The sequence below is a fragment of the Larus michahellis genome, chromosome 2 (genome assembly GCF_964199755.1).
Source record: "Larus michahellis chromosome 2, bLarMic1.1, whole genome shotgun sequence".
Classification (NCBI taxonomy): domain Eukaryota; kingdom Metazoa; phylum Chordata; class Aves; order Charadriiformes; family Laridae; genus Larus; species Larus michahellis.
Window position 1 is genome coordinate 48,232,403 of NC_133897.1, and position 24,180 is coordinate 48,256,582.

General features: G+C 39.3%; 1 protein-coding gene across 3 annotated transcripts in view; it reads left to right on the plus strand.

The window, feature by feature from the left end:
- The first annotated feature begins 18,748 nt into the window (after positions 1-18,748).
- DNAJC13 (DnaJ heat shock protein family (Hsp40) member C13) overlaps positions 18,749-24,180 on the plus strand; it is a 55,484-nt gene continuing 50,052 nt past the window's right edge. For all 3 annotated transcript variants that reach the window (XR_012585542.1, XM_074575182.1, XM_074575184.1), the window contains exon 1: positions 18,749-18,995. The gene's annotated coding sequence lies outside the window, so the exon portion shown is untranslated. The remainder of the gene's footprint in view (positions 18,996-24,180) is intronic.

The window sequence follows — 24,180 nt, forward strand, 5'->3', positions numbered from 1 at the left end:
AACATTTGCAATTGTATTTGAGTGAAAAATAATGGAGCTTTCAGTATGCCTAGAGCTTCTACACAAAAGAGAATGTTCAGGTTTCCTCCTTCTGTAAGAATAGATTTTTAAAGCACTGATGCTTTGACATGAATAATGCTAACATTGATGACATCAAGTTCTTCCATTTGCCCTCTAGCAGTGACATCATCTGCCTCTGCAGCAGGGTTTTCTCGTGCATACGGTAGACAGCAGTGCATACACAGCACTTTCCAGCTCAGTCAGCAACAACCTCCTCTTATTGAATTGATTTCATTCTGGAACTTCTTTTATTCACAGTCCTGAATATTGCACACACTGGGTCAGCACAGCATAGCTATCTGAATTCCAGAGTAACACCAGGTCTGCCTGGAGCTCTCATGTTCATTTGTACCTGTAATGTAGGGACATTTGATCCAAAAGATATTATTTCTTCTCACTTAAATACATTTTCTTAGGTATGGTAAAATCCAGAAAATAGAGTAACAAATACACTGTATTTAAGAAAAATAAAAATCTGTTCAGTTCAAAAAATCTTGAGTTTGGATTAAACCCCAAAAGACAAAGGTTATGTTTCTAAATTTTTCTCCACAATCAAAAAATGCTAAAAATTCTACTGTAAAAAAAGATATACAGTGATGGAATTTCAGAGTGATGATGAGGGTAGAAGCTGGCTTATTCTTTGGCCCTTACAAATCCTTGTTGAGGTGATGTCAGTAATATTGCATAGGATTATATTCTGGCCATGAAATAGCTGAAACTACTGTACTCCTTAAAGCATTTCTTATAAAGAAAGATGGGGATAAAAGGTGGACATTTGCCTAGAAAGGGCTAGCTTTACTGATTTAGACAATAATGCTTCTTCATCAGAAGTTGCCAAGTATTAACACTCAAATAAATAAACGTGAGTTGCTACTGAAATAACAACTAATCATTTGAACTATTACATTATATGGTCTGTTCTATGACTAGGCAACTTCACTGCCAAGGGGATTTTAGCACTGGCAAGGCCTTCAAGACCATGTCTAGGAGATCGGGTACAGTTGGAAAGACAGTTAAAAAGACATGTCCAAAGTCCAGTTGTGCTAATTTCTGTAATTTCTCTTAAAGTAGAATAATGACATTATTTCCTCTCCTGAGACTGATAGTACGTTGTCAAATTCATCCATCCTGCAGACTGAGGTTCCAGTGATCTTTTAAAAAATCTGTAGAGAGAAGAAAGATATCATTTATCAATTCAAAATAGATAGTGGCAAAAGGAAATGGTCCTGGCTCCATCTCTCTTTCTCTATATTTAGCCAGAGTCATGCCCATGTCAAAAAAAGGTAATTTCTCTGTGCTCTGGTTATGGCAGCTAAGGCTCTTGCCATCTTCCTATAGGGAGCTGTTGACTTCAAAGGACATAGCAATTCTGCTAGCTCATCTACCCTATAAACTATGGAAAGAAAGGTAGTAAGATGCAGGATGATCATAAAGCCTTCTCTTTAGGAAGATAAGAATTTAAAGAATATATGGACTCAAAAACCCGTAACTTCAGGCCCAAATAGGTAAGCTCATGTCCTTCATTCTCCAAATTACTAGTCTTGACAGCATTTGCATCAAGAATTACAGGAAGACTGGCAAAATTCTGTAATAGCCACAACTATTGATCTGTCTGAGAAGATTTCCAGTACTTCTTGGAAGCGGAGCTCCTCCGTTCTTTCCATTCTAAGGCATTCTCAGAGCCCCTCCTGGCTGCTTTTCAGGAAGCAGCAAGAGCTGAAGCAGATCTGAAGCCTACTTCTTGTTCGTAAGTTTTGAACCATGTGTACTTAAGATTAAAATGGATGTGATTAGTAAATTAGTGTTTGTTGTATGAAAGTTTCTTCACTTGTGAAATACATACAGAAGTACTTTTGCAGTACAGGCCACCTTCTCCACGGCAGAAGAGTTAAATAAACAATTCAAACATAGGATGTTACACTTGTAAAAAGATGAGAGCATTTGCTACTAATATAAGCAGACCTTCAGCAGAATCTTCTGTATCCTCTGTAAGAAAGCTAGAAGAGAGCGTGATCAATCCATTTATGCACAAGAAACAATGACTCCTCTTTTCTTGGTAAAGGAAGACGTGGATCAAAAAACACCTTAGTCTGTAAGTTAAGACCCTTCAAATAAGCACATGAAAATCTTCTTCTGACAAATGAAGTCTGAATTTTCACTTCACTTGACTTCACTTTTCACTCACTTCACTGTTTGGAAAGATGGTGTTGGCAAAGACAGGATCTATCAAGCCACACTATGTTGTGGTTAGCCTCACTCTTAGCAGAGTTATTGTTTTCTCTTATATGGCTATTTGCTCTCACCTGTCAACTACCGGTAGGAGGTGAAGGACAACAAATATATTAAACTGTAGTGAGCAATATAAGCTGCTGTTGCTTACTCTTAGAATCATAGAATCATAGAATATAATCATAGAATGTGTTGGGTTGGAAGGGACCTTTAAAGGTCATCTAGTCCAACCCCCCTGCAGTAAGCAGGGACATCTTCAACCAGATCAGGTTGCTCAGAGCCTCATCAAGCCTGGCCTCGAATGTCTCCAGGGATGGGACCTCCACCACTTCTCTGGGCAACTTGTTCCAGTGCCTCACCACCCTCATTGTAAAGAACTTCTTCCTAAGAAGTTCTCTTACATGTTCTAACCACCGAAACTATTTGGTTACAGATGTGAACCAAATGGGTCTTTAATCCCCTCAAATCTTCATTCTAACTATCACACTCAACCTTAGTATATGTACCAAAGCATAATCTCTATTGATTTATATCTCTCCCTTTCTGACCACACATTCAGTAATATCAATATTGTAAAAAAGCCATTTGCTGAGTTGCAGCTGTCTTTGTTGGTCTTGTTGTCTGGTTGATGTTTCACTATGATTTGAATACCAATTCTCTGTAAAGAAGACCATTCTCCACCATGAAGTGCTGTTGTCATTAATGACTGTCTCACTTGAGTCTTAAGAAGAATCCCATTTTCTGCAGACAAGTATCTCTCAATAAAAAGCTATGAGATTTTCATAACAATAGCTTGCATTATTAAAAGCAGACTCAGCACCATATACAAACTTTCTTCTTTATTTCAGTGAGATAACTGCCACTACGGAGAGTGCAAACACACTCTGCCTCTTCTTGAGTGTGTCATTTTATAATGGTTTGGAGTATCTTTCTGTTTTAGGATGTAGTTTTAGAATGTAGTCCTAAGTATGTTTGTTATCAGAGAAAACTCAAAGACTTATATGAGGCTCTTGATGATGATAGGTCTTGGCTGTTCAAGAAAGAGACCAAATATTCTGAAATAGCAATGATAAAGTTTAAAAGAACTGCACTGAAGAGACAGGAAGATGTTACAGACTCTTATCTGTTCAAAGGAAATCCTAAGACAACTGGAAATACTATAGGAATGGTCATAAATAGTATGATTTTGGAAGGTTTCTAATAATAAAATCCAACACATTTGAAAATGAGCTCTTCCATCAAGAAATTATTGGGATGGTCCTGAAGCTATTCTTTCTGTTCTTAGAGATGTTTTTGTTTTCCACCACGTGCTTACATGTCCATTTAGCCCTAGTAAATGTTACTCTGACAGGGTCACTCAAGTTTTCCCCTAAGTCTGAATAAGTGTGTATGAGGGAGGAAGGAGGGGAACTATGCACAGATGGGCACCCCATTCTAAAATCAATCTTCCATTTATATGCTAAGCAATTGATGCAAAATTGATAGCAAGCTAACACTGCAAATGGAAAGGAACTCAGACAATCTATATGTTTCATGATGTATAATTTGTAAAGTTATTCCATCATGTTTTAAGGAAGATACAACCAGGAGAAAGCATCTTGAAGACCAATGGCATAATCTTAGTCTAACCAAAGCATGCAGTAGAAATGTTAAATAGCCTGAGAAGGAAAGCAAAAAGAAAAGAACTAAGTTGCTGCATACCCATGTGATGTCCCAGTAACCATTAACAAAGCCTAAAGGATCAGTCTGAGAAGCCAACTTAAACACAGAAGCAGCTGAGAAAGTATAATTTTAAAAATAGTATAATCTTAATAAAAATATAAGTTCTGTAATGTTTGATTATTTTGTAGTTTTATAATGCTTTTTGCATTACAGAAAACCTATGTTTATAGAATCTTCTGCTTTTAAATCTTGTCTGGTGACAAAACTAGTTCTAGATAATCATCTGGTGAATGCTAAGCATATCATTCCATAAATCAGATCCAATCTTTTCACATAGTGGATGGGCAGCTCCCCCAAGTGTTCACCAGCCATTGGGTTGTGTAATTTTCAGCAGTCTTTGGGCAGCCACCTACTTTTTGACACAACAGCCTAGTCCTAGGTAGGTAATGAAATGTCTCAATATATACTAGATAGGGCCTTTGGCAGTCAGCAAAATAATGGTATGAAAAACAAATGTGATGGGAGAGACAGTTTGTGGAAGCACCACAAGCTTCCCTTGGAATGGAACATGAGACAAAAGCTTAAGGACAAGGTATTTCCCTAAGTGCATTAAGTATTAGCAGCAGGGCATTGTGAAAATCCCTCAAGGTGAATTTAAGCTTGAAAAAAATCTGCTAAACAGAGCAAAGATTTGCTGCAGGCTAACATCATTTAAGGAAGGGCAAGCATGAAAAAAAGCTTTTTCAGAAGACTGGATCCCAGCTTTTTCGGTACTGTAGAGAAGCTATTTCAATGGAATGGTCTGCTGTTTGGAGAATACTTTAGACACAGCATTTGTGTCACATGTATGTAGAGAGCAGTGGAGGCCTTGGTTTACCCATAGATATCTTCAGATGTAATAATCCACATGTTAAACTCTGCTTTGGTTAAAAAAATCCTTGAGATATCTGGAGTTAAGAAGGATTACCAAGTAGTGAGTAAACTATAGGCACATAAGCATTACTTCTTCTGTAGGGGTGGCAAAGCCATGAGAGCACTAACTTATCATCAACAGTGGCAAATCCTCCAAGATCAAGGTCACCCAACTGCTGCAGGGCAGGGTAAGCTGCCACAGTTACTTTAGGACCTGATAATGCAGGGTGCAGAGATGCAACATCCCCTGTCTCAGTAAATCCTTACCAGAGTATCCCTGGCATGCTTTATAAAAGCAGGTAGTCTGTTTGAACCTTAGGAGTCTCTCCACCTGTACATCTCTCTTTATATCACCTTTAACTACAGCCCAGTGGGCATTAAGAAAAGCTTGAGTCACCATTTCCTACTGATTACTGGGAGCAGTCTGCCACCTACTGCCTATACAAACATGCTGTGTTTGCAGCTTTTCACATAAATCATAAGAAAGCTTGTTTTAAAAGAGATTTAGCCCACTTCGATACTTCAGAATCTGGAGCCAAATTCATCTTGGATGTTAAAAGGCCAGCTCTGCCCTTACAGAACTATGTTCTTTTTTAAAGGAGTAGGAAAGAGGTTGTTAACAATTTTCTTCTAGATCATGTATGCAGGAAGTTGATAGATAAATTAATGTCAGATTGAACAGATCTTGCTGCCTCAGAAAATAAGACTGCACTATACCAGGGATTAATCAGTAGGTTTTTTTAAAGACAAAAACCTCCTATTATATTTAGCCATATTCAATGGCTAAACTTCAGAGCAAGATTACGGTTTTCTGACCTTCTGATAGTCTGTGTCCATCTTAATCTATGTTACATAAAAGGAAGGAATAATTACATTGTGCTTGACAGATCGGGATCGCCCTGGTGCTATGTGCTATTTTTTTTGGTATCTTCTAGTCTGCTGAAGTGGTGTGACTTTTTTCAGTTACTTTCCCTAACAAGTTAGATGCACGGCATAGCTCATTCTTCCTTTCATTTTTTTTTTATGAAAGCATGTAATACTGTAAGACAAGTACGTTAACTACTAGCTCAAAAGCATTTGCTTAAAATCAGTAACACCAGATTTAGCTAGCTGTTTAATGTGTTCGATAATTTCACATGTCTGAAAGCTATTGTTAGGAGCGTTTTTAATCAACAACTGAAATTTTCAAATTCATCTTGCACAAAATTTTTGATGATAGTAGGGAAAGGAATCTATCTTAAGTCAAACTGCCTAATTCCTGTAGTCAGCTAATGCAACAGAATCTATAAATGGAAGAACATGAGGAGAAGTGTCTTTGATCAGAGTCTAGCTGTTGATTACAGGCTTAGCTTTGTGTTCACTCTCCATGCTGACCACAGACTTTCCACCAGGATTTTCTCATTTCTTGTTGATTACAATGATAAATCCATCCCATCATATCTGACCACTCAATCTGACACCGTGAATTTCAGCTGGGGATTTTTCAACATTTTGTCATCTTTAGTCAAATGCCATTGTCACACACAGATGCAAACTTTCCATCAGAAGTCAGTGAATGACATACTTGTTCTATAAATAGATTTTTCTGGCCTAGCAAGCTTTAAAGTTTGTAGTTCTCTAATTTGGGGAAAATCTAGAACATAAAAATTCTTTAAAAACTAAGCTATTAATGGATAAACCTGTAGTAATTTGAGAAATGTCTCATGGCAAGGAAATTCCGACCTCTAAGTTTCCTTTCAAGATATTATACTACTGTAACTACTGAAAATTATGATATACTGAAAACAAGTTAACTGTTGCAAATTTATACGGCTTTTAATAGTAGTGATCACAGTAAAAAAGGCACTTTTTGAGGTAGCTGAATTAATGATCAGAAACTGATTACTAACTTTGTGTTGCCTTTTGTAGTACAGAGTAATGGTGCTTGAAGTACATTCAAGACAACACACAGAGAGAGACACATAAGAGTACATATGAGACAAAAATAGCCAAAAGAATGTGAAGATATGTTATATACTTGTAGCCACCTGCTGGAAATCCTCACCTGTGTGATTACCCATCACACCATTGAATCTGATTGCTCACACAGAGTGCTTGCATAAGCAAAGGCTTGCAGAGGTAGGTTTTCCTAGATGGTAAAGGTATGAACAGTTAAACAAAGAAGCAGTAAGATGAAAACATCTTACATTTTGGGCAGGTGTATTAAGTCTCTCTAGGAAATTGAGAGAAGGAAATAAATTCCTTGTAGGGAAAAAAAAAAAAGCAGCCACAACAAAACAGCAATATTCTGCGCTGGGATGCCTGAAGCCAATAGCTATCGGGAGCTGAATGTAAAAGGAAACAGAATCCCATGTAATGAGCTTGTTACAAGTTGTAACATTGCCAAACCCAGCTTCAGTTTTTTAGTTTTGCTTTTAATCAGCAAAGTCCACGCCGCACCACTGTTTACTGGTTGAACTGAAATAAATTTAGGGCCAGGACTGAACAGTTTGTCTTTTATCTGCCAAGTGCAAAGTCATCACTCTGTGCTTCTGTCAAAAGCTCTGTTAGTGTTCCTAAAAAACTTAGTGCAGCAGATCTCTAAGCACTGATCACAAAGAAAAACAAGTTATATTCAAAGACACAATTGCTAGTCACTTTTGCATAAGAAAAGACTGGAAAACAAATAAATAACTAACTTCAGTTTCTCTTAATGACTACCAAAATGCTTAGTTTATTCAAATGCAACAAGCTAACAATTCAGTTTTAGGCTATTTCTGTATAGAGCATGTTCTATCCCTTTCTTGACCTCAATCTTACTTGTGCATATAGAAGTTTTCCTGTAAGGGTCAGGTCACTTCAGATCATAAAAGTCACATCAGAAGTAATTAAATCAGCATATCTAGTGTTATGCAAATAATTACCTCTTCATAAAAAATTCAGTTTGAATATGCTCGGTGCCTTTTTTGCAGATTGTGAGGGAAAAGTATCAGTAAAAAGCTTGAGCTTTTTAACCATAAAAATTGGTTTATGTATATGTATAAATCATAAAATTGGTTCATACATTCATGAATTTTATTCTCAACATTCCAATAATGGAAGAGAAATAATGAACAATGAATTGTCAAAATGGAATTTGGACCGAGAGCAGAAACAAATTCTGTGCTTGTATGACAGAGAACATGTTCCTTTTCATGGCTGCTAGAACATCACCTCAATTAGGGGACATTTTTAAACATCTTAGTTTACCCTTCTCTCAAGTGGATAGCATGTACTTGCTGGCCAACCAATTAAACAAGCGTACTAGCTAATTTCAGTTCACTGTTAAGTAATTTATCAAATAAATAATTCATTCATATAACCCAAACCTCTTTGATTAGTATAATACAACAATAATTTAGTATTTTCCAGAAATGAAGAGGTGTAAATAGGGATATATTCAAGTTTCTTAAATGCCTCTCTGCCTTACACTAAAAATGGACCAGCAGAAGTTCAGGGAAATTTGGCCAAAACCCCAAGCATTAATAGTATCATTACAAACTAGCACTAAATAAGATTACATAAGTATCCATATGCTTATGCTTAAAAACAGCAGCATATGCCTTACATACCATTTGATAGTCACGATCTGTGTCAAAGCAAAGCAAAAGGAGTGGGAATATGAATAATACACTGCCTGAAATGGATGCTAGAAATGGTGTTAACTTGCTGTGTGCATTTCTGTTTTGCTTGTTGTGCTTTCTCAGATTCATATACTCCTATTTCCACTAATTCAACCAAATGTCCCAGTCAGCTGAATACAGACAATTTTAAGGATATCAAAGCCAAAATACTTTTTTTTTCATCAGAAGCAACACTTTTGAAAGCTGAAATTCTGGTATTTCTGCAATACCGAGGAACCGGTAAGTGACTCAATGGTTCAGTCAAGAAAATTGAAACCAGCAGCAGCATGAGGAAAACAAAGGTGAAACTGTAAAGACCTAAGAAAAAAAATCAACCAACCCAAAAGGAAACAGAAATTTCAAAACTCCTACTTCTGCTTCTTATAGAAAAAGAGCCTGAAAATTATGCTGACTGATGCTCTTTTTATGACTCACTGTGCCTGGCATTCTTACAGTATAGGTGTCATCCAGTAACAGCCGAAAGACAAACTATTACGTGTATGTAATCTGATTATCACTGGAAATAGCTCATAACATGAGACAGGATGAGTTGCCCGGTGATATTCCTCACTCTGGTTCAGACCAGCACTAGTGATCACTGGTGTTGCACAGTGAACTTAATACATTCATCGTATGAATGACCGGACCTCTTGGCTGTGCACAACAAGGGTGAAAACATATGCCTATAGGGAGTATCAGTGACCCCACCTCCGTGGGTTCAGCTCCGTCATTTTGTTCCACGGGCTCCACTGTGTCGTCATTTGCACGAGCACCAGCAATGATTTACGTGCCAAAGACAATGTCCCAGATGTCCCATTTCTTAATTTGCTGCCTTTTCCTGCCAAGCTGAATTATCTGGTCCACGATTCAGCAAAGAGCCTCCTCAATGTGCTACCTGAAAGACAACAGCCACTCACCTCTGTTTGTCTGGATCCTGCTTGCTCCAAGCCTCCTTGGTGCTACAGGGACAAGGAGGTTGGTGAGTTGTGGGACAGCTGGAGCGTGTGTCCCTGTAGTACCAAGGAGACTTGGTGTCTGCCTGTCCTGACCTACAGACTCTGGCCTATCCAACAGGTCTGAGATTACAGAAGGGTTTAATGTTTTAATACCAGATTTACTTATTTGTAGATATTTGAAATTATGCTGGATTTTTATTTAGAAGAGTGATACAGCATTATGCTGAAATCACATCACAACCATCATGTAAAGACTGTAATATACAGTAGAATCACAATACAAACTGATTCCCTGCGCCAGTCACTACATGCTCCACCATCACAGAGAGGGAGGTTCTGTCCTAATTAGAGAGGTCCCAAACCATGCATTGAATAAAAATATAGTCTGGAAATCTTTAAGATGAGGCAATCTTGGTATTTTTTTTCCTAGCAGTTTCTGGTCTAATGCTTAATTGCTAACAATGAATGTTGCCTTTTTTTCCATGTTAAGTCATGGCTCTCATTTTAGCCAGTACTTCTGAAGGACAAATCTTGTACTTCACTGAAACCAAGTTCTGAAAGTTGTCAGAGGGAAGAGGAGAGCCTACATAAGGCTGGGAGTTATCTGAAGATTTAGAGTCAAGGACCCTAGGGTAATTGTGCATGACCTTTTGGATCTGAGATCTGTCTGCATCAAAAAGGAGGCAGAGTTCTCTTGAAACATCTCCCAGGATCAAGGTCTTTTCTGGCTCCATCAGGAGTTTCAGGTTTAAATAGCAATTAAATCAGATGTACCTTGTGCCATCAGCATGACGTGCCAGCTCTGCCATGCAGGGACAGGGTGGGCCTTCTATGTCACCCTCCATGGTGGGAAGTTACACCAAGATGTTAAAGCTACACATGGTAATATAGTCCAAAATACCATTGCCAAAGATTCTTAGGCATTCTGACTGAAGCGAGATGAAAGCAAAGCCACTACAGTTAAATTTAAATTTTACGTGGTAAAAAAGGGATGGGGGGAGAGAGCAGCCTAGTAAGATGTGTATACTACAAACCATATCAACACAAAGCTATATGAACCTTTGAAATACTTGTAAACAGCTTCTGTAGAGAGCAGGGCTAGATTTAAGCAGCATCATCCAAAATGTGGAGAGCAGCAGGTGTTGTGCATCCCATTTTCTGGGCCATGGTGCTGGAGCTAGGGGTGTCTGAAGAAATCTCATATTGAGAAGTTGAACACAGCTCAGCAAAGCAGACTAAGGTGGAATGCCTATCTGCCAGTAAACAGATAGTTGCACTCCATTGTTTAATCAAACTTTCATGAAACTAAACCATACTTTGGTAAAATCCACCATGAAAATGTGTTCTGCTTGTGGATCCTGCATATAAGCTGCTGTTGGGGGTGTCTATCAGGTACACAGATAATGCTTGAGATAAAATTGTTATAAAACCAATATAACTCCCACATATTATGGAACTTTTAGATTTTTTTTTAGCCAGGAGTCTTTTCATTGCTCTTGCTGTTATTGGTAGTGATTTGTTCATGGATGGACTAGTGTTGGGGAACATTATTAGGCCACAAAATGTTCTCTTGCTTTTGCAAAACCACCTTGCAGCTGTATCATTCCTACATGGTTAGTCTGCATTGCTCAGCTACCAGTCATTCTAAATGATAAAGAGCATACTACTGGGTTTTTTAAAAAAAAAAGGAAAAATGAAAGCAGCCTTCTGATTCGCATTCCTTCTCATGAGGCTATAATTTCAATGGCTTGGCCTGCAAGTTATGTCATAATAATTTCCTCTGTTCTTCTCTGTGCTTCAGGAACAATTTTTCATGGAGGAAAGGCTAGATATTCTCAAGAACATTCTTACTCTTTGAAAGTAATAAGAATTTTCTGATTCTCTGAGTCACTGTGGGCAAGGTTAATAATTCCTGTTTGATGCTTTGTTCACAATTATTTCCATTGGGCATTACAATCTCACTCTTATTTCTAATTCTGGGTTTTGTCCCCAGGCTAGGGAATCAGAGGATAAGTACTTAATGTTTCCTCCATATACTGTACAGGCTGCAGTGTGGAATCAAGCATACAAAAGTGACTCCCTCATAACTCTCACTGATGAAAACTACAGTGCCTAAGCAGAGAACCTGTCTCTTGGTTTTCAGAAGTCCTTTTGGTTTGGATGACCGATCTTTAATACCTGGAAGGCACTGCACCTATAGATACTGTCAAGGAATCCCACTTCGATTACCTGAGTAGTTCTACCAAAAAATCCCTCTGACTGAATTTTCCTACTGTCCCACTAATTCACTCTGCTTCTGCAAAATTTTGAACAGTGTTCAAAATCACTTTTTGGGAATTAGATTTTTGCTTTTTTGTTACCTTCATTGCTGAATATAAATCTTGGGTACTCTGTCAACCTCCAGTTTCTCAGATTAGTAGCATTCCTATTCCTGAGCTAGTATTTAAATTTAACTTAGCCTTTTCCACAAGAATCAACCTTTAACAAGTGAATTGACAAAGAAATTTATAATTCAAAGTCTTAAGTGTTTGAATTTCATAAGGTAGGAACATGTTCTCAAATATGCAAGGCATGTAAAACATGACTTGACATGGTGTTACACAGATCAATACATTGAATAAGCCTGCAATGTACACTACCTTCTGTTTTGGTTCTACTGTCCATAAAAAGCGACAGGAAGAGAACCAAATAGCAATTTTGCGTTTTTACAGGAGTGTGCTTTTGCTAAGAGATACATGATTTTTAAAGCTTCTGCTAGGATGCTTGGAAATTATACACAAGAATGTACACAAAAAGAAACATTTATGTACTTACAACCAGTCAAATATTAGAAGCAGAAGGTTGTTGTGAAAATAAATGAATTCATGTTCCTGAAGCACTCAGACAGTGTACTGAAGAATGTCACAGAAATGTCAATATGGAAATTAATAAATCTGGATCTTGAATAACAGAGTTCGTATAGCATACAGTAAATAAATCTTGGGCCAGCAAACTGAGCAATGTGGACAGAACACAGTATCGCATACATGTTGATTCAATGAGCCCTTTCATCTTGTGGAGTGAATAAGGCAAAGTTCCCATGGAAAAAAAAATGGTATGTAAGCATGCAACTATTTGCAAAGGCAATCCTAATCTTCTGGAATTTTCTAAGTCTTAAAGTCTTTCAGTTTTACAGTATCAATATTGCATAGCTGTTTACGTGTGTAGATGTATAATTCTCTAGGTTTGTTTTAAAAATCCACATAATTATTATGTGGGATTATATCATATACCACATCCAGATCTGCAACACAGATTTCTGACAAGAGAATTAACAGTAACTAGCAACAGAATTACATTGACTGATGTCTACTAAAGAGGATGTTAAATACATTTGGGCATTAGGTTTCTCAGATGGAATCGTCCTGGAGAAACCACAGGTTCTATTTTAGCAGACTATTGTGGGTACTGCTTCTTTTGCCCTGTCTCTTTCAGTGTGTTGCTCTGCTTAGCCCTTTCTCCCTCTCCTTGCTTCTACACTTGAATCTTCCTAGCATCCAGTGTTGACTCAGCTCCTGTTCTTCACAGTATTCCCCAGCTCAGTCCCTGTCTCTTTCCCTAGCCATTCCCAGTCTTTCCTCTGAGCTACTTGTATCATTAGCAGTGTTTGCCTATGCTAGATCTAAGTGTTTCCTTACTCTTCTTTTACTTTCCCTCTTCTGTGAGTTGTCTGTACCAGTCTTCTCAAGAAAAAGTACTCTTTTCCCTACACAAGTGCTTCTTCTGTTCATAGTCTACTTTTTCAAATTCTCCAAAATTGTAGCCTCACAGCTCTTCCCTATCTTCCCAGCCTGTTGAAGCTAACTGTTCACTCCTCCCCTCTCAGCTGTTCCAAGATCATAGGATGGATACATCCTATGATTCCCATATGCAAAACCCACCCGTACCACAATGGCCTCAACTAGCACCTGCTCTCCAGTCCCAGTCTCCCTTTCCTGTGCTCCAATTTCTTCTTCCCCTAGGCCCTTTTCTTTTCTCACAGTCTACTCCTTCTTCAATGCCTCTCTGTGTTTTAGGTCATTCCACTGCACGGGCTGCGTGTCAAGAGTGAGAAGGAAAAAAGACTGGGACATGTTCAGTACCTACTATCACAAAATGGTCCCCAAGAGCCAGATATTTCAAAAAGCTGTTTACCTTAAGCAGGCTTGCAATACTAAGACAAAACGTCTTCAGGATGAACTAAATATTTGGAAATTTTCATTGTCATATTTTATGAAGGATTCCACTGAACACGTGTGAATGGAGTTCTTTCAGATGTACATAACCTGGTTAAATGAAGTCAAAAGAGACAGTAGTTATTGACTTTCTCTATGAAAGGGTTGCTATTATCTTTTACTTGCAATAAACAATGTATTTCTCTTTTACTTTTTTCTTTGCAAAAATATAACTACACATTTTTAAACAACGTAATTCTGTTAATAGCTGTTACGCCATTGTCCATTGCTATTAAGGTCCATGAAAAGACTCATTGTACTATGAATGACATCTGAAATACTAAGTAAATCTATTACATTTATTGTACTTACGTCAGATATACCCACATAAACTACTAAGACTGGATTGCAACTCATATTGAAACCTATCCATTGGAAGGTGAAAGAGTTAAATGATAATCTGTAGATTATCTTCAAAAGACGCATCAAAAAGACCAAGTTATACAGGGCTATGGGTAGATGAAGAGATCAAAAGTTAATATGGGAGTATTTGCCGCATATATGTTGATGCCAAAACGAAAGGATTATCCAAACAGAAGAGAAGGTCTTATTGTAGCCAAAAGGAATGGTATGAATATGAACACAGTTTAGCATGAATCACTGTATTGAAGATGCTCCTTATTAATAATTCAACAAAATTCAGTAACAGTATCATGAAGCTAATTAGCTTAGGCTGCAGTTATTATCAAGCTATTAGCTGAGATAACAAACAAGTTATCATTTAACGAGTCTATCAGGAAATATAGAATGATTAATAGGGAGCATCCAGAAGTTAGAAGTTACCTTTTAATTAATCTTAAAGAGAATATAAATTACCAATATTATCTGCATTTATTTTTAGACAAAAAAATGTCAAGATAGATACATAAAAATTTGATGTGAGCTTTGAACTGCTGGCAAATTGTCAGCATATTCTTAATGCTGGGATAACAAAGAGTAAAACAAAGACTGATCAAGTAATATGGGTCTGATTCCCAGAAGGCCCTCTGTGTAACCTGTATTTTGTCATCAGCAACAAACTAGGAGTAAAAGTGGCAAGATTCACGAGAGAGGTTTCCAAACGCATCTTGATTTCAGGTGGGACTGTACACTTAGCTCCCCCTTCCTCCTTTGACAATCTTTCTGTTATGCTCTATCAGTCAAGTCCTACAATTAGGCATAAAAGTATTATTGTTCTTGTTATCTAGTGACCTAAAAAATACTATTAAGCATATTCCCCTCTTAATTATCCTAAATTTATACTAAGCTGTGGTGTACCACTTAGATACAGTCTTGAAGAAAACCGGATAGATCCCCATCACTTTATGGCAGAAAAACAGTAGTTGGTCTCAGAGTGCATGGTCCTGCACCCTCCTACACTGTAAATATGTTATGAAGAATAAAGTGATGTAACTATTCCCAATTCTACTAGGAACTTATTTTCTTGTAAGATGAGGAAGGGTGCAGGAATCTCTCCTTTCTCCAGAAAGCTGACAAAAAATTCTGCCCTATCATTAGAGACAGTACTGGGAAAGGGAGTTTATTTGTCCTTTGCTCGCTCTGTACAGGCTGGATAGAAACTTGTTATTTGTTATTGCCATAAACCACAATATATTTGCTTTTAAAATAATAGGAGTTCTGCTAATATAGGTTGTATTTACAATCATTGTATTTACTATCGCTGCAGAGAATCCTATCGTTGGCTCTCTACTGTATCTGTGTTGTAGTGTGCTTGAAGCATTCAGTCATCCTAAACCACAGTCTTACAGATTAGGTGCTGATCACAGAAATAGCCAGTGGAGTGTTAATTATTTAGTAGTGGACTGGAACTCTTCATTCCTTCCGATTTCAATAATTGGATGGTAAGGAGAGACCTTGTTCTTTAGCCTGGAGGTGGTCTGAACTCTTTTGCAAATGACAGTATTTAAACTGACAAGGTCAGATTGACATTTACAGTACTTCTTCAGATGAAAGATCTAGAAGTAATGAAGATGGGTTCGCTTCTCCAAAGTGGATTGAAGCAACTTAACATTTTATCTTTCAGGAAGGCATCAAAACCATGCTGTTATTCTTATTTTAATAATGAGAATGGCTCTAATATGGCTCCTTACTCTGTAAGTGACTGGGAAAACTAAGGGTGAAACACGACCTGGGTCACAGCTAATAATAAAACTGCCATGGACATTAATGGAGTGAGGATTTTGTTCACTATCTTTTTAATAGCTTTTTAAAATAAAATTATAAACTTCAAAATTGGAAGATGGTGTTAAAAATACAATTTTTGTATTCCAGGCTTTCCACAAACCATTAGTAAACAGAAAAACAAGGCCCTATCTCTAAAAAGATCTAGTAGTATCATCTCACAAGAAAAATGACAAAGAAAACTAGAATGCCATTATCTGCACACAATTATAATTTCACACATGCTTTACAATTAAACAGTTATGAAATCTTGATCTGCCTTAATTTCTGAAAGATATTTTGCCATGTTGCACAATATCATTTCCATAACTTCCTGTCTGAACCGCCAAACACACCTTTCTTATTTGCTTTTTCTCTGAATAATAATTTCCAAATGATTATTCCACTTTCTTTCATATTTTCTCACTCTTAATCTGTATCCCGCTTTCCTTTTATCATTCTTCTGCATTATAACAAAAGCGTGTCCAAAAATAGTAGTAGTGTATAAAGGAAAATAGAACATGTAAACATGTAGTTTACTACTGCAATACTAGCTGAGTTGAATAAATATGCTGAAATATAATCTATGTTGTCTGATTAAAATCTGGGTATGAAAATACTGTTACACCAATTTCATTATGCAAATGTAAATCTTTGGTCTCAAGTAATAAACATCTAGCAAGCTGTTGCTTCACTTCCTGTGTTTTACCTACCTATATTAACAACACAAAAAAAGTCCTAAGACAAAATACAACCCCCTTGAACAAAAAAAATCCTCCAAACCAACTAATCAACAAGAACAGAAAAAAATCCCTCCAAGCCCCACCAAAGACTCTTCCACGCACTCAGCCAAAGAAACTGAATCATATCACCTGCCTCTGAAATTAGATTTCTGCAATTCCTAGTATGTTAATAAAACATTAAAACTTTTTTTCCCCCTCAAAATTCTGTGACCAAAAGTAATTTATCAGCTTCCCCAAAGTAATGTTATTTTCCCATTACTGCTATTTTACCATGGTGCCCCGGATTCAGAGGACTAGAGTTATCAAAAGAAAGACTTATTAGTATTTAAATATTTTATGTAAAATACAAGACAGGAAGGATAGTTTATATGACAATGAAAAGAATATTAAGAAATAGCAATATACTGTCTGTGATTTTAATCTTATTTTTTCTCCAAGATAATTAGTTCTAGTTATAATTTGTTCCTCAATTCTCTTGTCATTTGCAGACTTTAAGTACACTATTTTAAAGGAAAGGCAAGCTCACGTGTGCTAATGTGAGACATATTTCAAAATATTTACGTCAATCTTCAGGCATTTTAAGGAAACCATGGCAAGCTGTTAAAATGCTGCTGTAGTTTACAACATCTTCAGGAAATCTTGTGTCTGGTACAGAGTACGGGAAGTTGATGGAGAGCTTACGAGTCCCCTAACAACTTTCAAGGGTGGTTAGCCAACCACATAAATCAGTGGTTCAGCAACATTAATATGGGATTTACTATTATTTGTACAATCAAACAAATAATACACATAATTAAAAAGCATACTTCATTTTTTGATTTTCCAACGTGCCTTTCATGGCTTGATGACATCCATTCTCAAAAAGGAGACTACAGACTACTAACAGGTGGAGAATGGATTGAGAACAGCCCTATGGAGAAGGACTTGGGGTTGTTGGTGGATGAGAAGCTCAATGTGAGCCAACAATGTGCACTAGCAGCTCAGAAAGCCAACTGCATCCTCGGCTGCATCAAAAGAAGCGTGACCAGCTGGCCAAGGGAGCTGATTCTGCCCCTCTACTCCACTCTTGTGAGACCCCACCTAGAGCACTGTGTCCAGCTCTGGCGTCCTCAGCACAAGGACATGAACCTGTTGGAGAGGGTCACGAAGATGATCAGAGGGCTGGAGCACCTCTCCTGTGAGGACAGGCTGAGAGAGCTGGGGTTGTTCAGCCTGGAGAAGAGAAGGCTCCAGGGAGACCTTATAGTGGCCTTCCAGTATCTCAAGGAGGCCTACAAGAAAGCTGGAGAGGGACTTTTTACAGAGGCATGTAGCGATAGGATGAGGGGTAATGGCTTCAAACTGGAAGACGGTAGATTTAGATTAGACATTAGGAAGAAATTCTTTCCTGTGAGGGTGGTGAGGCACTGGAACAGGTTGCCCAGGGAAGCTGTGGATGCCCCATCCCTGGAAGTGTTCAAGGCCAGGCTGGATGGGGCTTTGAGCAGCCTGGTCTAGTGGGAGGTGTCCCTGCCCAGGGCAGGGGGGTTGGAACTAGATGATCTTTAAGGTCCCTTCCAACCCAAACCATTCTGTTATTCACTACATACTTCTGGGATGAGCATGAAACCGGTACCAGGCCTCAAAAATACGGTACCACGGTGCTGAAGGCAGGGAAAAGTGGCAGCGCTGCAGCTGTCCGTAGCCCCAAAGCTACACGAGACTCCAGGAGCTGGCCACTCAGAAAACCACCGACTAGCCCCACAATAGTTGATCTAGTCTCAGACTAGACTTTTAAAATACGGAAAAGAGCAGTAAAACGAGCGGAGCCACTCACAGCGCTGCCCAACTACCCCCCGCCCCAGCCCGCCTCACCTCACCCAGTCCCACCGCCGCCACAGCCCCAACCGCTCCCCTCACCGCCTCCTCCCGCTGAGGGGACGAGGGACTGCACACACCCCGCTTCCGCGCCTTTGCGCATGCGCAGGGAGCCACCCTACCCTCCCCTTCACCCCCTCGCTCCGCTCCGGTTCCCGGCAGGGCAGGGGGCAAGGGGCGGGAAGAGGGCGAGCGAGGCGGCTCCGCGGGCCCCGCCAGCGCGGCCCCGGGAGGGAAGGAAGGAGGGAGGGGAGTATATCAGCTGACCGCATCCCGTGACGGCCCCGGGCTCGACGGCGACTGCGCCGAGAGGGCGGTCTTGCTGCTGGAACTAAGATGGCGGCCTCCAGCGCCAGACTCTGAGGGAGTTGGAGTGGTGTTAGCGGCTGCCCGCCCGCCCGGCCAGCTGGAGGGGTGAGGGGCGAGGGATCCGCTCAGCGGCCCTTCGCCTTTATCGCCGGCAGCGGCGGGAAGCGCAGTGCTGGTGGGGGCAGGTCCGGGCAGCGCAGGCTCCCCGGCCAGGTAAATCCCAGCGGCGGGGGTGAGGAGGAGGAGGAGGAGGAGGAGGAGGAGGTGGCGGCGGCCCCCGCCTCCATCCACAGCCCCGGGCGGGGCCGTTAGGCACTGAGGCCGTGTGGGTGGGTGGGGGGCGCGCCTGGCCGCTGGGGCAGTGAGGGAGCGGGGCCAGGGCTGAGGCAGTGCTCTTTGCCGCCGGGGGGCAGATGGTTCCGCCGGCGAAGGCTCCCCTCTAAGTCCCACCCCCGCCCTTCTTGCCCCATCCGTAGAGGGGTGAGAGGCGGGCATCGGGGCGGAGAGCGGCCGGCCCCTGCGGCCCTCGGCCCCAGGTGCGGTACCTGTTTCATTACAAGCCCCTCTCCAGCCCTTCTCTTCCTGTACCCCCCAGCAGAGGGGAAGCTGGGCTTTCCTCTAGCCTCAGCCTGCCCGGGCACTTCGCTGAATGTGCCCTGCACTTGATGCAGCTTTTGTAGCCGTGGGCAGAATCTGGCCTCTTTCCTGAGATGCCTACTCGTGTGTGTCCATTAAGAGGAGATATGTTGTTTCTTCGCTCCTGGCCTCAGATCAAAATATAGCTATCGTGAGGTGCTTTGGGAAATAATTTATGAAGAGTGGGAGAGGTGAGGAGGAGACTTGCTCTCACAGAGATGAGATTTTATTTCTTTTTTTGAGTGGTAATAGTGTGCCTGAAGAGCATGAGCAGAACTAAATGTATCTTTCAGAAAATCAACCCTTAATGTGCTTATTTTTCCAAGGCTTTTTAAATTTATCCAATGGATGCTTTTCACTTTCTTTTTTATTTCTGAAAGTCAAAACAAGTAGGCATACTAAATGGCTTTCTGTTTGTAGTGAGCTGCCAGTAGTCTTTGGTATAGATTTTCCTGTTAGGTTGTGTGGAGCTTGCACCTTGACAGCCATGTCTACTGAGGGCCAAGCTCTGGGCCATAAAAATGTCTTAGTGCTACAGTTTGGGGGGGGTGGTGGTGGTGGTTTGTTTTCCGTTTAATGCTCTCAAGCTGAGGGAACGTTTGAGTATGCTGCTTGGGGGAAGCATAGGCATATAAATTTAGTTGGAGTCTTCCCATTAATGCACTTATTTTGTGCTCTGTGGCTGCTTTTGAAGTTAACGTAATCTGAAATGTATTTTCCCTTTTTCTCTTGTGCTCTTTCACAAAAAAGACCTATGGCAGTGAGTCTGAGAAAATGAAGTTAAGTGGATAACTGCTTTGATTCTCATTACTCAGCACTGTTTAAATAATGTTGTATTTCAGAAAATATTCCTTGTTTTAGAACCTAAGTTCTTTGAAGTCTAAGCCTTTTCTTGATAATTGTCTACATAGGCTACTTGCATGTAGTGATATACCCAGAAAAGAAGGAAGAATGTTGAAGGGACTGCTAGTGACTCAGGTTTCATCTCTGATTTGAGTTAGGAAGATGCTGTTCAAATTCTGCCATGGCTTAGTTCAAAATAACAGGACCAGTATTATAGATGTAAAAACCATGCTTGGGTCTAGTCTGCTTCAGTTTATAGATATGCATCTTGGTCTAATTCCTGCCTGCTGTAGGCAGCCAAGTGCCAGAACATTTAACCAGAAGTTACTGACTCTCTTCCATTATTACTGACAGTTTTTTCCACTTGCAATGAATTTCTAAGTGCTTGGAGACGCAGAGCTGAGTATCTGTCCCTGTGTACGGTAGACTTTCTGGGAACTTTACCTTGTATTTTAGTCTTGCTGGAATAAATTTCTAAAAAGATTTATTTCATATATATTGCTCACCCATCTGGGTGTCATGGGGTATTTTTCATAGTTTCCAAACATGTATTTGTCCTGAGGGACTGAATCACTGTGTATTTCCTGATTTTTAAGCAGTATGCTCAGGACTGGTTTCAGTCTGTGTTTCAGATTGAGCAGGTGACTTTTAAATTGTGTTTGAAGCTCAGTAAGTCAAGTTTACTGACTTAATAAAATAATTCTTCAGCTGGCATTCAACCATATCTTGAAGTGTTAACCTTCAACTCTTTAACCTCTCAATTTGCTTCCAAAAAAACTATTCTCATGCCAAAAAAACCTTAACAATTATCCTACCTCACTACTAAAACTTAAAATAGAGCAATGTTCTGAAGAACTCTGACAAGATGGCTAAACTATGACTTAAAGGAGCACTTTTTTTTCTTCCCCCCCATTAGTGAGTAAACCCTTTTGTTCTGATACAGATTAAGAAATCTCAGTTTCCACAGCTAATTAGGCTGTAGTATTTTAAGAGCGGAGTACTGTTTAGGGAAGAGGAAAAAGTTTAGTGTTTGTTAATAAGAATTTGTCTGAGGGCAAAACTCTGCCACTTATCGCACGCAGCAGTGAAAGAGGCAGATGAAACCTAGACAGCTAAAACACTTCAGTGCAGAAAAACTCATTTATGTAAATAATGCCTTCAGAGCTACAGATGAGTAGGTGACTAAATCAGGCTCCAAACCTTTAAACTAAAAGGCCGGTATGTAGAACTACAGATTAGCAGAATTTGGGTGGGTTTTTTTCTGTGCTTTGCTCTCATTTCTTTCTAATTGGTTCCTGTTTCTATCCTCTTGGTATGTCTTCTGTCTCTCAGGAAAGTCACACTTGAGCTTGATGTGAGTATCTGTCCCTGTGTAATATAGACTTTTCAGGAACTTTACCTTGTATTTTAGTGTTGCTGGAATAAATTTTTAAAAAGAAATCCCAGTTTCTTATCAGCACTCTTCTTCCTCCTCCCCCTGAGAAATCTCAGTTTGTTATCAGCATTTCTCTTCCTCCTCCCCCCAGTGGAGTAGAATAATAATCCTGTTTGGGGTTCTTCAGAGTTTGCTACCTTAGCATAGGGTAAACCTGCGCTTAAGAAAGGTATGGCAGCTTTGTAATAGCAGAGGAATAATATGATGAGGAAGAAAGTCAATCTGAATTCTGCACTAAACTTTGAACCCATGTCCAAACTCTATTTCAACTGAGTGATACTTATGTGTAGTTACAGCTATGCCTATTGGTTTGATGCCTGCAAGGTCACACCTTTGCTTCTAACTCTTCAAGTGTTAGTTTGAGACTGACTTGTCTCTGTTTCCCGAAATAGATTGTTTTCCCAAATGGTAACTTTGAAGAATGAGAAATCCTGGAAAAGAGGAAAGTGTATGCAAGTTGAACACAGCTTGTGTAATATACCTATTCATGTAGCTTAAACTCTGAGGTGGGGGGAGTCTTGGCAGCAGTTCAGGCCCTTTAATTTTAAGGGTTGCTATTTCTGCTACATGCAGCAAACACAAATGTGGTTTCAACTCTTCCCCCAAAAGCTGTTTCATTGCTACTTTCAGTACTACAAGAACCAAATAGGAAAGTATTGCTGAACTTCTGTCCTGTGAAAAAGCTAATTAAAATGTCCAGGTATTGGGGGAGTGCTTTAGTTAAGCTCCCAAAAGAAGTTGCAGGTCACGGACAATATTTTGCCTGCAGGAATCTCAGATTATTTGACTATACTTTGCATTCAGCATGCATGCGCTCTCAACCAGATGAAACATGTTTATAAACTGCTACTTTCAAAGTACTTTTTGCCTCTGGTCCAGTAGAAATAGAAAACTGAACTAGGTGTTTCTCTAGTATTAAAACTTTGAGCTGTGAGTATGGGATATCGAGTGGCTGTGCTGCAGTATGTTTGAAATAAGCTCTGAAGTTGTGATTTTTCTATTATTAGGTACCCCAGTATGCTGATTGCTAAAATTGGGGCCTTTTTGTTTTGGATGCTTTTATAAGTGAAATAAAGACTTTAACTCTATTTTTGTGTCAAGTCAGTCAACTTTTTAAAAGTATCTTGAACGCAGGAAGAAGAGGTAAAGGTGACAATAGTATGAATGTTCACTTGTTTTGGGAAATTAATATGATATGACTATGCAGGCACCACATATATATGTGTATGTATAGAGCTGACATTGGCAATATGTCTAAACTTGATCAATAATAAAACTTAATGTGCTCTGCAAAGTCAATGTTTATATTATCTTGGGTACTAAAATTATAATGTATCACACTATAGATAGTATAGTAAGAATGATTCCATACAGGTTCTGCAAGAATGAGTGAAGGAAGATAACTTTCTTTTTTTTCTAAAATGTCTTTGTGTTTGACGTGAACCTTTTTTTTCATCTTGCTCTTTCTGTGGAACCAAAGACAACTGAAAAATGATTGCTGGATTTCAACATAGCAGCTCGGAACACTAAGCTATTGTTAGCCTTGTTCTCTGTTAAACTGCAGGAAAATGTGTACCAGAATTAATTGTTACTAGATTTTGGCATATATTTTCTCTGTGCTAGTTTTCTCAGTGGGAGAGAGAGTTACAATCACCTTCCGGAAGCATAGTGAGTAAAGCATCAAAGCTTAATGTTTTTAATAGTTTTAATCCAAACAAAAAAGCAGTCTAGTGAATTTCAGTTCCACTGCATGTACAATACTTCATGTATCAGTATCCCAAATCTAGTTAGATGCTGGTGTTAAAATTAATGGAAGCCACTGGTAACTCATAAGTATTTGTATGAGTATTTCTCAGTTCTGTATTATTAAGACTAGATGATTGCAAGTTTGATAACATCTTGCTTTAAATACTCTAGACCAGGTGGCATTCAGGTCTGGGAGACTTAATAGAGCTGGTGAGGGTAGTCTGGTGCTGTCAAAACTGGAGTTACAGATAAATAGATCTTATAATCCCATACTTAGTGGAGCTTGTCTTCTTACAAGCCTTTTATTTTCACTAATACACTAGTCAATGTCAAGAAAATGGCTTAAAAAGGAAGGCATGAAGGTTGACTATCTGGCACTTTGTTCTGAAAGATAACTTTGAAACACAAAATTATTAAATCTAAAGTGTGCTACTATACAGTAGGATCTGTGTAGTTTGGACAGAGTGTACTATTTTGATACTTATCCACAGCAATAATACTGCAATGTAGTTCTTAAACAGGGCAAAATGGAGAATGTCAGGAATAATGCTGTTGAATATCTTGCCCCTCATGAAACTTTGCTTTCAAAAACTGGATTATAGACTTTAACTTGCCACAAGTCAATGGGCTTTTAACTCTGAAAATTTGACTCAAAGATCGAGTCATTGAAATATGTAAATACTGCTTTTCTCTTTTTCCAGAGGGAGTACCACAAGTTCTCTTCAGTAGGTAGTGATG